Genomic DNA, 13,094 nt, shown 5'->3' with positions numbered 1-13,094 from the left:
CTAGGATTTTGAATTACTGGGTGCCAAGCAGAGGTGGACCCACATGATTTGATAGTGGTGCACCCGTTAACTTTGAAAAAACGTGCTTGAGAAACGTATAATCAACAGTGCACCTATAAGAAGCGTAGGGGTACCTTTGTGTAGTTGGTACAAGCTAGAGGAACCACTCGCGAGAATACAATTCAAATCTAGCTAGATCCCTATTTCATTATTTTTATTTTAAGTTTAGCTTAGAGATCATATTTGAGCCATTAGTGATCAAGAAAATACTACATTATTCGTTAATTGTAGTAAAAGTTTCGCTAACTACCTAAATTAAGAAGTATTGATGCACCGAAATCTTCAAATGTTGAATTCGCCTCTAATGACCAGTAGACTCAGATTAAATCAACTTTAGATTCATATAGAATTATTCGTCTTATGGATGAATGGGTGAGAAGGATTGGGCGACGGACTGAAGGCTGAAGCTTTGATTAATGGCAGATTTTTGTTACCCAGGGTTTCAATAGTGAAGAGAAAAAAAACTTTTCTTTATGTTTAACAAATAAAAGAAAAGTCAAAAAGTTAAATTAAATTAGTTAAAAACTAAATATTGATTAATACTTAATTTTAATTATTATTATTTTTTTTTTAAAATTGATTAATACTTAATAATAATAAGTTAACAAGTAAAAAAAAATCAAAAAAGCAAAAGAGAATGTTCCTTCTAGGTGAAAAAAGAAACGTTGCTGTTAAAAAAAAAAACAATTGAAAAAAAATTAACAAAAACCTGTTAGTGGGGTTCGATCCCGCGAACTTAGACACAAAAATCTGATCACCTACCACTGGCATCAGAGAACATTTTTGTTTACAGGGTGGCATGTTTATTATTTATACATATGGTGTATATAAATACCTATATATAAATAGAGTTTCTGTCGAAACTTGTTGGTGGCGTGGCACCCCATGGGTCTTAGTAGATCCGCCCCTGCTTCTATTATATACTAGTATTTGTACTCGCGCGTTGCGCGAATATTTTTAAATGTCATAATTTTTAAATTAAAATAATTTTAAAATTTTATCATTCACTTTTAAAAAAATAAATAGTTATAATACTACTTTATTACTATTTATATGATCATATTAACTTAATGTTTTAGTACACAATTTTACTTGTTATTATACTATTCTAATATCTATAATCAACTACGTTTTTTTTTTGAAGTTTTTTATATAGTAATTTAACATCTAAGTAAGGTAAACAAATAAATTTTAAAAAAGCGTTTTTATTTTTTAGGCATATTTTATGGAAATATGGTTTCAAATATAGGATATGAAATTTTCTAAGAACGTGTGTAACTTCTTTGAAATTGAAACTATCGTAGGATTTCGAATTGTAATTAGTTTTCTACTTATTTATATCGACTATTTGAATTATATTTTTTTATGCATTTTTTTTATTTTATCCTCTAGTTATGTATATATTTTAATAAAATTTAAAATCCATGAAGGCTTCTGACTTAATTTTTTATTCTACGTAGGAAATTTAAATTAATAACTAACATGTGTCGTTATTCTTATTTAATTTATTATATTATTGATCTAAGAGTCTAGTAGAAATAACTTAAGCTTGTATCAGAGATTACATGAGTATATTGTTATTTATAATATTACTTAATATTGTATTATGTAAAATTCACGATTGAATTTGATTCCAATGATGAATTTAAAGTTTTTATCTTTAATCTTTAATATTTTACATTTTAGCGTTAAGTTGAATTTTAAATCATTCATCACTCATATCTCAATTCAGATGGATAGATCATAACTATTTTTTAATTATAATTCTAAGAGACGAAAAAGTTCTACATTTAAAAATTGTGACTTCAATATATACAATGATAATACTAAAATATTAATGAAAAAGAATTCACATATTATGTTGTCAACTCATTCAAAAAGTTGATCAACAAAAAATGTTACCTCTGTATGAGAGAATTTCATGTGTTCTTCAAAGATCTCAATGTGTTTGGAACATGATTTTCAAAAGCCACATATTTTTTTTTCATTGATAATAATTTATAATATTAAATTAGATTCAAAAAAACATTATCCTCGCTTCAATCTTTATGTTGGGTTGGATAGTCCAATGAAGATCCTCTCGATTTAATGTATTTATGATGGCATTTTCTTCTTTCAATTTTTAGATATAGAAATATGCAAAAATACAAATTAATTGGGGAAAAAGGGGAGAATAATTTGTTACCTTAAATTCATGAATCATAATTTAAAAAAAAGTACATGATCCTTATTCAAACATAACTTCATAATCATGTTGATCAAAATTGAGGACATAGCTATTATTCAAACATATTATTTGTATATAGTTAAAGTCACATTATAAAAAGAAATAAAAACTGTATTTTGTATTTATAGAGAGAGAAAAGAAAGAACAAAAAAGTTATAAATAGTTTTAAATTTAAAACCTCAAATGTTTAAAAGTGAAATCGTCCATGACAATTTTTTTATTATAATTATAACTACTAATTTTAGAAAATTTATTTTTTTTAATCTTAATTTAAATAGATAAATCTTATCTATAAGAATCCCAACCACGTAGGAAAGTATGATAAAATTTTGAAGGATTAATTATGCATTTTTTGTAATTCGAGTCAAATTTAACCATAAGAAATATTTATTCCTCGTGTCTTTGTCGATTTCGTGGAGAAAATGGATAGCGTGAATTAGGGTGTAATTTTCAATATATATAGATCAATATCCGTTTCTCTTTTTATTTATTTTAAAATTTTTAAAATATGATATTTAGCATTAATGTGATATTTATTTAGCATTATTTATAAATTAAAAAAATTTAAATTAATAATATCACTTATTATCTTAAATTTAAATATATGTGGAGAGATTTTTTTATATGATTGAATGAAAATTAAAAATGATAAGAATAAAGTCGATAAAAATGAAAATCTAAAAATATCACTTTGCAAGTCAATACTTCTTTATATTTTTATTGTACACTCCAACAATAAAGAAAATAATAGTTCCTCCTCTTTGTAAGAAAATATTTACATAAAAATGAAATACTATAAAAAGAAGAGTGAGTAACAAAGAAATTGATTTGACTATTTATAATCATAAATTCCTTGTCATTTAGCTTTGATAATTTATTTTAAAAAGTATATTTTCAATTTAGTGTTGAAAATAATAGGGATAGTTATAACCATCTTATCTCTAAAAGAAATGCAATTATAGGACTCTGAATTTAGTTAGGAATCACTCTAAGGATACGTGAATTATAGGAGCCTAAAAAGTTCGTAGTTGAAACAAAAAGGAGAATTTGTTGCGATCTTTTATTGTACTTTTTAAAAAGTTATTACTTGAATTCTTTCATTTTTTTTCAAATGAAGATATGATCAGAAACAACACAATGAAATAATTTAAGAAAAAAGTGATGATCATTTAAATTTCAATAAACTAAATAATTACTATGCTTAGCCTCTTTTTTTTTTTGCTAGTACGGTTAGAGTAATAATCAACTAATATAATTTACATTAATCACAATAATAGTTATTAAACTCTTGCAAACATATTACTGCAACAAAAAAATGAATGCTTACTAAATAATCAAACAATGCTATTCATTTGATTCAAAAAGAAAAAAGAATAACCAAAATAAAAATTTTACTACTTAACACTATTTTTTGAGATAGTTTTTAATAGTTTCTAACTCTACTCTTCATCAATCTAATTTGTAATACTGAAAACTGAAAAATATGCAACAAAAAAAAAATTCAAATATCCATATCATTCTTATAATTCAACAAATATAAACAAACTTTTATAATGATCAGATAATACAAAACCTTCTTTCGAAGAACTCTTCATGCGTTTCAAACAAATTCAAAGAAGAAATATAGAAGGGAAATGGGAGCGTTGATTTCATGATAAATATCAGACACAAATTTTTAAAATTATCGCAGAGCTGTGTTTTTCATAACCACCCAAGAAAACTGTCCCATTTTTCTATTTCTAACTTATCTGATATCTTTTTTCAAATATAAATATTTTATTTTCAAATTTATTTTTCAACAACTGTTAAAGATTTCCTTAATTGGTGGAACCACTCCATTTTATTTTTTCGTGTTTGATTTTTTTTTAATTTTGAAATAGAATATTTAAATTAATTTTAATTACACATCATTAATTTCTAACTTATCTGATATTTTTTTTGCTGGATGTAAATATTTTATTTGCAAATTGATTTTTCAATAACTGTTAAACATTCCCTTAATTGGTGGAACCACTCCATTAGTTTTTCGTGTTTGAATTTTTTTTATTTTGAAATAGAATATTTAAATTAATTTTAATTAATTAAAAAAAATCTTTTTTTGTGGTGCTGACACGTGACACTTTTTCGTCTCCTATTATATATAGATAGATACTAGTATACGTATCCGTGTGTTGCGTGGTTAGTAGATAAGTGTAATTGTAAATACTAATTTATTGATGATTTTATAATTTAACTTATTATAAAATGATATTGTAAATTTATATGAGAGAATGTTAGCATTTAACACCTTGATAGGTTATAAAAGAATTTTTATGGAAACAAATCTATATGTAAATTTAGTGCATTATCTTAATTTGAAAATAATAATATTTAATATTATTTAATTTATTTATATTTTAAATTATTCAAAATCATATTACTTTGACCAAATTCATATTGTCTTGTTAGAATAATAAAGATATAAGAAAATTTAATCGTTATAATAAAATAAATATAACTTAGAAAATCCCTACAATTATGATAATGCTACACATAAAATTAAAAAAAGTAAGATTAAACACTTAAATATCAAAGTGTAGGAATTCTACTCAAATTTTTAAAAGGGATAAGGGTCTGAAAAATATCCTAACTTTGGTCGAATTTACTGTTGCGATACTAAACTTTCATGAGGACCTATTACCTCCCTAGACTATTTAATACTGTATTTTAAACATATATATTTGCCCACGTGGACATAAAAAATAATGCAAAATTATAAATAGTAATGTGTCCACGTGGGCACATATATACCTTTAAAATACACTATTAAATAGTTCAGGGGGTAAAACATACGGTATTAAATAGTCTAGGGAGGTAATAGGTCCTTATGAAAGTTTAGTATCGCAACATCAAATCAGACCAAAGTTGGATATTTTTCAGACCCTTATCCCTTTTTAAAATTGTCTTTCAATTTTTCTAAAAAATCATATATAAATTATATGATATTTTAAAAAATGATACAATTACATGATACTTTAGTACTATATAATTCTTATAGATGGATGATATTATAATAAATTTATTTCCAAAAATTAATTACTTTGATTGCTTTCCAACCAAAGTAGAAATTATTTTTATATATAAATGATATGTTTTGTGTGGGCGTTATGTCACGATCCAACCCACCGAGCCGTGTGGGCACCCACTCTAACATCTAAGTAGGAGAACCCTCATACCCCAAAAGTCAACCATGCGGCAAGTTTATGAAAGACGAATTTAATTGAGAAACATAAATCCTTATGAATAAAATCTCTTTAAATAATTACTAGTTAAAACTTGTAAAGTAATTAACACCCCCAAAAATCTAGTCTAAACAGGTACAAGAGCTACTAAGAGTACAATTTGAATAATATAATAAATGACACAGCTCCCATTATGCGGGAAGAAAAGTAGAAGTTGCTGGAGATTTCTTCGTTTTCACCTAAGGAAACATCATCGATCCTGCAACTAGATTATGTCAAAAGACATAGCAAGAGTAGTATCAATACAAAACACACGTACTGGTAAGCATCATTAGTCAACCTGACGCCCACCGCATAATATAAGAATTCAACTAATAAGAACATGTGATAACACCCCTCGCTTCTCCACCTTTACTCTCTCTCGAAATACCTCCAATTCCCACTAGCATTTCAACTACTAACCACTTTACCCAACAACCTACTTACTAGGTTCTTGATCATAGCCTAACCATTCTAACACATAGAGAATTCCCCAATTACAACTACCATCATCCCAACTAACCATGCTTTCGTCGCACCCTTACTACCCTTCATAATTCCCAAACTTGGCCACATAATACCTCATGTCAAGCTTTCTACTAACCACAACTCCTTATCTTCCAAAGTGAATTCCACCTAAGTAATTACGTCACAAACACTATTCCCACTCCTTGTCACTACTACACACGACACCTGTTTACCCAGTTACTAACAATTCTTGCAACCTTTACTACCCACTTACCGTACCACACTCTGATTTGGGTGTTTCCCTTCTGGATCACCCAACATCAAGGTACATACCACGTTACTCTGCATATAATACCCATCAAGCATAAGACTTAATAACTATAAAAATACTCCGATAAATACAACATCAATTATCACATGTATATATCGAACATATACAATAATCTCACTTTTACGAACAACGAACAACTTCACATTCCTCAAATCACAATTATATCACGTCATTGGTCCTCTCATGGAACCCATACCCAAACTGTTAGCATACTGGAGCGTGGTACCCGATCCAAATATTATGTCGGAACGTGGCAATCGATCCCAATTAGTTATGCCGGAACGTGGAAACCGATCCTAATTAGTTATGCCGAAATGTGGCAACCGATCCATTCAACACAACACAATCACAAACACAAGTACATTCTCAATAATCATAAAATCAAGAAGTGATTCATGTCATTTAATTCTTCGTTCATACTTATTTACAACTCGTGTGATCAATAGTGCAACCTTCGCACATACACATACACATACATTATAACGAAGCAATAACAAGACTGCATTCACACGAACATGGTATCACACACTACAAGAAAAACAGTCTCTAAGGAAGGGAAATATGGTCCCTGAAAGTCAAAATCTGGTCCCAAATGAGCATTTGAGACCTGAAACATCTGGTCGTCACCCATCCAACTTCCTTCGCTATCGCCCAATAACGACGGGACAAAGAATCCAATCATTAAAGCCTTTTGGGACGGGGATCCAATCTGGTCGCGACAATATCTTTAAGGACGTTATTTCTGGTCTCGAATAGATCAAATATATTTTGGGAAATATGCTTCTCAGGTCGGTAAAACTCTATAGGGACCACCAAAAACTAGTCGTAATAATCTTTAGAGACGATATAGATCTGTTCCTAGTAATCTTGAGCGACCATTAAAAACCTGGCCTTAGAATTGCTTTAAAGTCGAGAACTATCTCGTCCTAAAATAGCTTTGGCGACTATCAACAACCCCATCCTTGAAGAGCATTAGAGATGAGCAACAAGCCTGGTGATTATTGGCCTTTAGAGACCAACATAATTTTTGTCCTAGATGGAGCACTAATACATTTCAACAAATATCGAATCGCTACTAAAAATTTCGCTACGAAAAGATGATATATATATAGAAGAGACAGAAAAAATAAGATATATATAAAGAAAACAATTAATTACGATAATCTAGTTGACATCCATGATATATGTTTCAATGTTTGCTTAACGAAAAATCATAGCTAACATCCGAGTTAGACTATGGCATCAAGTTTTACATTAAATTTGTAGCAATCTAAAAGCGAGCTCATTCATCTTCTTCTAAACTTGTATCTTGCATAGAAGAATGAACAAAAGCTAGGCAAAAAATTAAAAGTTCCAATCTTCATCGAGAGTTATCCAGAAACATCAGCAAAAGTTGCAAGAAAATAAGAAAAAAATCTATTAGAAAAACTTTGAGATGCATTGACCGAGAATCTAATATCTATTTTAAAGATAATAGAATCTAATATCTATTATCTATCTATATATATATATATATATAGATAATGAAAACAAATAGACTCAATAGCTTTAGAGACGAGCAGGAATGAAAAATAAGTCGAAAAAAACAACTGCAATGAACAAAAACAGGGCAAAAAACTCATGTGAAATAAACATAATCTCGAAACTTATAACAGTGCTAATGCAGACAGTAACTTTGCATTGTCCAGAAATAGGTCTTGTATATTTCCATCCCCATCCCAACCCTCCCAAGTCCCACCAAATAATGCAGACATAGATGTTGATTTTACTTTTTTTTGGGGATGATCAGACCTTGTGTGTTTAATCTGGAATGCAAAATTCGATTGAACCACCTCTGTATAAACCACAAGAGAACTTATGGGATAGAATAGTAATCCGGGGGAGCTAACTATCCCGTTGGACATACAATTAGAAGAATTAATAAAACATTCAACTGGAAATTAAAAAGGCATCACTGTAGGAACATGAACTGGGAAGTCTTGAATCTCATCAGTTTCATGGATTTTCTCCAGATCCTTAGGATTAATAGTTTTTAGGGCATGCCAAACAACACTGTTACATTTGAAACCTAAGCCAAAACCTATTTGCCATGCTCTATCACCTTTTTTAATCCTACATTTGGCCTCAGAGTAGTCCAATTCATACCACAATGAGCTACTTGATGTGTTTCATACCACATACATCTCTGCTAACCACCCTCATCTTTGTTCTTTCATTTGCAGCTTTATATCAAAGTACTAGAAATCAAAATGAGGATGACCCTACTAATACAATAGTCAATACATTTCTTTATATCAGCATTCAATGTTTCTCTCGAACTGTACTCATATTAAACAACGTTAATTGCAGATTTTTCGTTGGTAACTTGGATGCCAGTCAATTTAGTGATACAGAAACTAACATGCTGACAATTTTATGGCAGAAATTATCCAAACCAGTGGAGTGGTGGTTATTATGAGTATACATTAGGATATGATGCCTATGGTTATTCCCAACCTACTCAGGACCCAAATATGTCCTATGCAAGCTATGCCGGGTACGAGAATTATGCGCAACCTCCACATCAACAACAAGTAAATTGAGTCCTACTAATGAATGTCTTAATCTGATGGTAAATATCTATAGCCATTGCCGCAGAGACCAATGAAGAAGAAGCTAGTCTTGAAAAAGAGCATTTAACCAAGAGCTAGCAGAGGATGAGGACATGGTAGAGGGACTATTGAGATAGAACTATCATGTCAGGAATTAAAAGCCTTCTTATAATAAAATAAAGTCGGTATATTCTTACTTACTTGGTCAGCAGAAAAACAGTTGTCATTCAGTTGAAACATGGATATTGTAGGTGGTACATCTGATTGTTGAGCATCAAAGAATTCATTCATCTTCATTATTGCTTTCATCTCATCTTCTAAGGTAGACAATCGATCATTCAAGGATTTGTTTTCCTCATTCAAAGATTTGTTTTCTTCATTCAAAAATTTGTTATCATCTCGAGTTGAACGTAGCGTAGACAATAGTTCAGCCTTTGAAGAAGTTCCACCTTACAAATCTTTTGCCTTTACTCCACCCCCAAATCCAAATACATGGCTACGAGTTTGTGGTCCACAACATTTTTCAACATTCTCTATACTAGATAGAGATGGATCTTCTTGAACTATTTCCTCAAGTTGAGCCTACAAAATATATAAAAGGACATTTTCTATCAAAACACATAACAATTCCAAGCCGTTAAATTATTCAATTTACCAAACGTACATGTTTTTCAATTGCTTCAGGTTCAACAAGCTTGTTATCTTTCTTACGAGTCTCAAAGAAAATAGTCGCCAAATCTGGTGGATTGCCATCTTTCCCACCCTTTACATCAAAGTCAAACACGTCAAATAACACAAACCTCGTAAATACTTCATCAAGGAAAATAGTTTTTTAACAATACCTTTTGATAAATAATCTCTCGAATAGGTTTGCTACCAATATGATGAAGCATCTTCAACTTAGATCGGTTTGTTGCATTCCTGATGCTTCTTGCCTATATTTGTGAAACAATAATCTTAATTAGAATAATTATAACAAAATTATTGATACATAAGGCATCTCATGTCTGAACAAGATTCAAGGTTGTTTCCTAGTAATAAACTTAAGCAGCATACATACCTGAAAACTTTAAGAATTAAAATGTTCCTTTACTAACCATTCCCATTCTTTTTTGTCTACTCCCCTTGGGATATTTTTCAGAGAGTGTTGAATGGGCTTATCCTTCACATATTTTGCATGTAAGTGTCCTCTCCATTTGTTCATAACTCATTCATTCATCCAAAGATATGATCACGATGATCATTCATGTCAACAACCTCAAATTTGTGCTACGAAAATCGGGACATGAGTTGAGTTATTACCAAGGGAGAAGAATCAAGAAAGGATAACAAAATGACAAAGATATGTTTTTCTAGTATAATAAGCAGCAGTTCTAAAGTAAATAAGATAAGAAGACTAGGAAATTCCATTAGATGTACTTCTTTTATTATCCTCATTCCTTTAGGATGTTAATTGTGTAAGATTAAGGATCACTTTTCTTGCTTTTTAGAACACTTCTCATTTAACTGTTAAGCAATAAACAAAGCATAACAGAGAAAGCAATACAAAGTAGAGAAAGAAATTGCAAAACTGAAAGAAAAAACTAGAGAAGATTGTTTTGCACAATAGAAAAACACAAAACAGGGGACATTGCAGAACAAATTTGTTAGACAAATATTATAGGCAGATCCTTGTCAACTTATGATAATGAAAGATTTGAATGGAGTTAAAATTTGTTACCTCAACAGTTGCCCACATATGACTTTGCTTTTTTGGCTTAATATCACTCCACGAGGTTACTCCCAACTGACACATATTACGATCACGAATAATTTTTTCTAAATGCCTCGAAAACAATTTGCTATTTTTTCCAACAGTTCGATTATTGTAAAATATTACTTTGAGCTTTTCTCTGTTTTCAAGTGAAGCAACTTCTTTGCACATGTTGCTCCCTCGAACTCTTCTTACCTTTGTAGGATTAGATGAACCTACATTGCATAATTTAGTAAGAACTATAGCAATCAAATTCAACTTTATAAATTAATAAGATATGGATTGAAAATATCGCACCTTTTTCAGTTGTTTGAGAGTGTTCCATAACCTGATCAATAGTTTGCATATCCTCTTTCTCAAGAATCATTTTATCCATTATTTGCATTTCTTGACTAGACTAGTACTCCAACTACTAACCACTTTACCCAACAACCTACTTACTAGGTTCTTGATCATAGCCTAACCATTCTAACACATAGAGCATTCCCCAATTACAACTACCACCATCCCAATTAACCTTGCTTTCATTGCACCCTTACTGCCCTTCATAATTCCCAGACTTGGCCACATAATACCTCACGTCAAGCTTTCTACTAACCACAACTCCTTATCTTCCAAAGTGAATTCCACCTAAGTAATTACGTCACGAACACTATTCCCACTCCTTGTCACTACTACACACGACACCTTTTTACCCGGTTACTAACAATTCTTGCAACTTTCACTACCCCCTTACCTTACCATGCTCTGATTTGGGTGTTTCCCTTCCGGATCACCCAACATCAAGGTACATACCACGTTACTGAGCATATAATACCAATCAAGCATGAGACTTCATAACTATAAAACTACTCCGGTAAATACAACATCAATTATCACATGCATATATCGAACATACACAATAATCTCACTTTTATGAACAACAAACAACTTCACATTCCTCAAATTATCACAATTATATCACACCATTGGTCCTCTCATGGAACCCATACCCAAACTATTAGCTTACCGGAACGTGGTACCCGATCCAAATATTGTGCCGGAACGTGGCAACCGATCCCAATTAGTTATGTCGAAACGTGGCAACCGATCCCAATTAGTTATGCTGGAATGTGGAAACCGATTCCAATTAGTTATGTCGGAACGTGGTAACCGATCCATTCAACACACCACAATTGCAAACACAAGTACATTCTCAATAATCATACAATCAAGAAGTGATTCATGGCATTTAGTTCTTCATTCATACTTATTTACAACTGGTGTGATCAATAGCGCAACCTTCGAACATACACATACATTATAACAAAGCAATAACAAGACTGCATTCACACGAACATGGAATCACACCCATCACCTACGAACTACTCATCCACGAATATCTTATGAGCATCAATTCCACCATACCTAACCCTAGTTCATCATCTAGGGTTTCTTTCTAGGATCTAATCACGTTTTATTCGGTGCACGAGGGCCTACACATAAATCCTACCGTTGATTGCATATATTTAGCAGTGAACACAAATTTACAACTACTCAATTCATAAAACCTAGCCTACCTTGGCGCCAAGCAACTTCACAGAGTAATTGGCTTCAGATCTTGTTTCCGAAATACGCGACGGTGATCTTGGCCGGAAATCCGCAACCCATCGCCATCCTTGCGCTAGAAATCTTCTTCTCCTTCCTTCTCGAGCTTAGAGAAACTTTTCTGGGGTTTCTAGGGTGTTTTATGACGTAATTAGGTATTTTAGGAAGAAGGGAGAAGTAAGGATTCACGTTATTTACATTCTGTCTCGTCTAACCCGCTCTGGCGCCAACTTACCCCGCCCTGACGGCGGCGCCCCAACGACACCTTACCCTCCTTGGTGGGACAGTGGCCCAGAGTTTTCTCGAAATTTTTCTTTTCCTAATTAACGACGGTTCGGATCGTTACACGTTATGAGCCTTTTTCCACTTCTCTTAATAATATAAGAAAAATATAGATACAAAATATATATATATATATATATATATATAATTCTGTACAAATTATATTACATAAACTTAAATAATAAAAGAAATCTTTATAGCTCAATTGAAATTTAGAATAACTACATTAATTCTAAACTAACAAAATATATTGCATAATTTATTTATTTATAACATTCTTCTCCACTTAGAATTTCAAAATTAAATATATTTTTTACTGTCAGTTTAAATTATTTGTTTTCTAAAAGTATCTGCATTTTGTTTTATCCTCATTTTATATTCTTTCTTGTTATTTTTTATTCATGAACGTTTATAATTTAATTTTTGAATTATATGCAGCCAATTTTAATTTAAAATAACTACATCAATTCTAAACTAAGAAACTATATTATATAATTTATTTATTTATAAATTTCTTCTCAACTTAGAATTCAAA

At 30.8% G+C, this 13,094-nt stretch overlaps 1 long non-coding RNA gene across 1 annotated transcript; it reads right to left on the bottom strand.

Moving 5' to 3' along the window:
• Positions 1-9,396: 9,396 nt before the first annotated feature.
• LOC125830780 (uncharacterized) lies at positions 9,397-10,087 on the bottom strand. Its single transcript, XR_007443161.1, has 3 exons — positions 9,998-10,087; positions 9,780-9,872; positions 9,397-9,519 (listed from the first exon to the last, which is right to left on the bottom strand). It is a non-coding gene; the product is annotated as an uncharacterized LOC125830780 (long non-coding RNA).
• Between the last annotated feature and the right edge of the window lie 3,007 nt (positions 10,088-13,094).

The sequence above is a fragment of the Solanum verrucosum genome, unplaced genomic scaffold (assembly GCF_900185275.1).
Source record: "Solanum verrucosum unplaced genomic scaffold, falcon-dt-bn FXZP01000154.1, whole genome shotgun sequence".
Lineage (NCBI taxonomy): Eukaryota > Viridiplantae > Streptophyta > Magnoliopsida > Solanales > Solanaceae > Solanum > Solanum verrucosum.
This window is presented reverse-complemented; position numbering and strand designations above follow the sequence as displayed.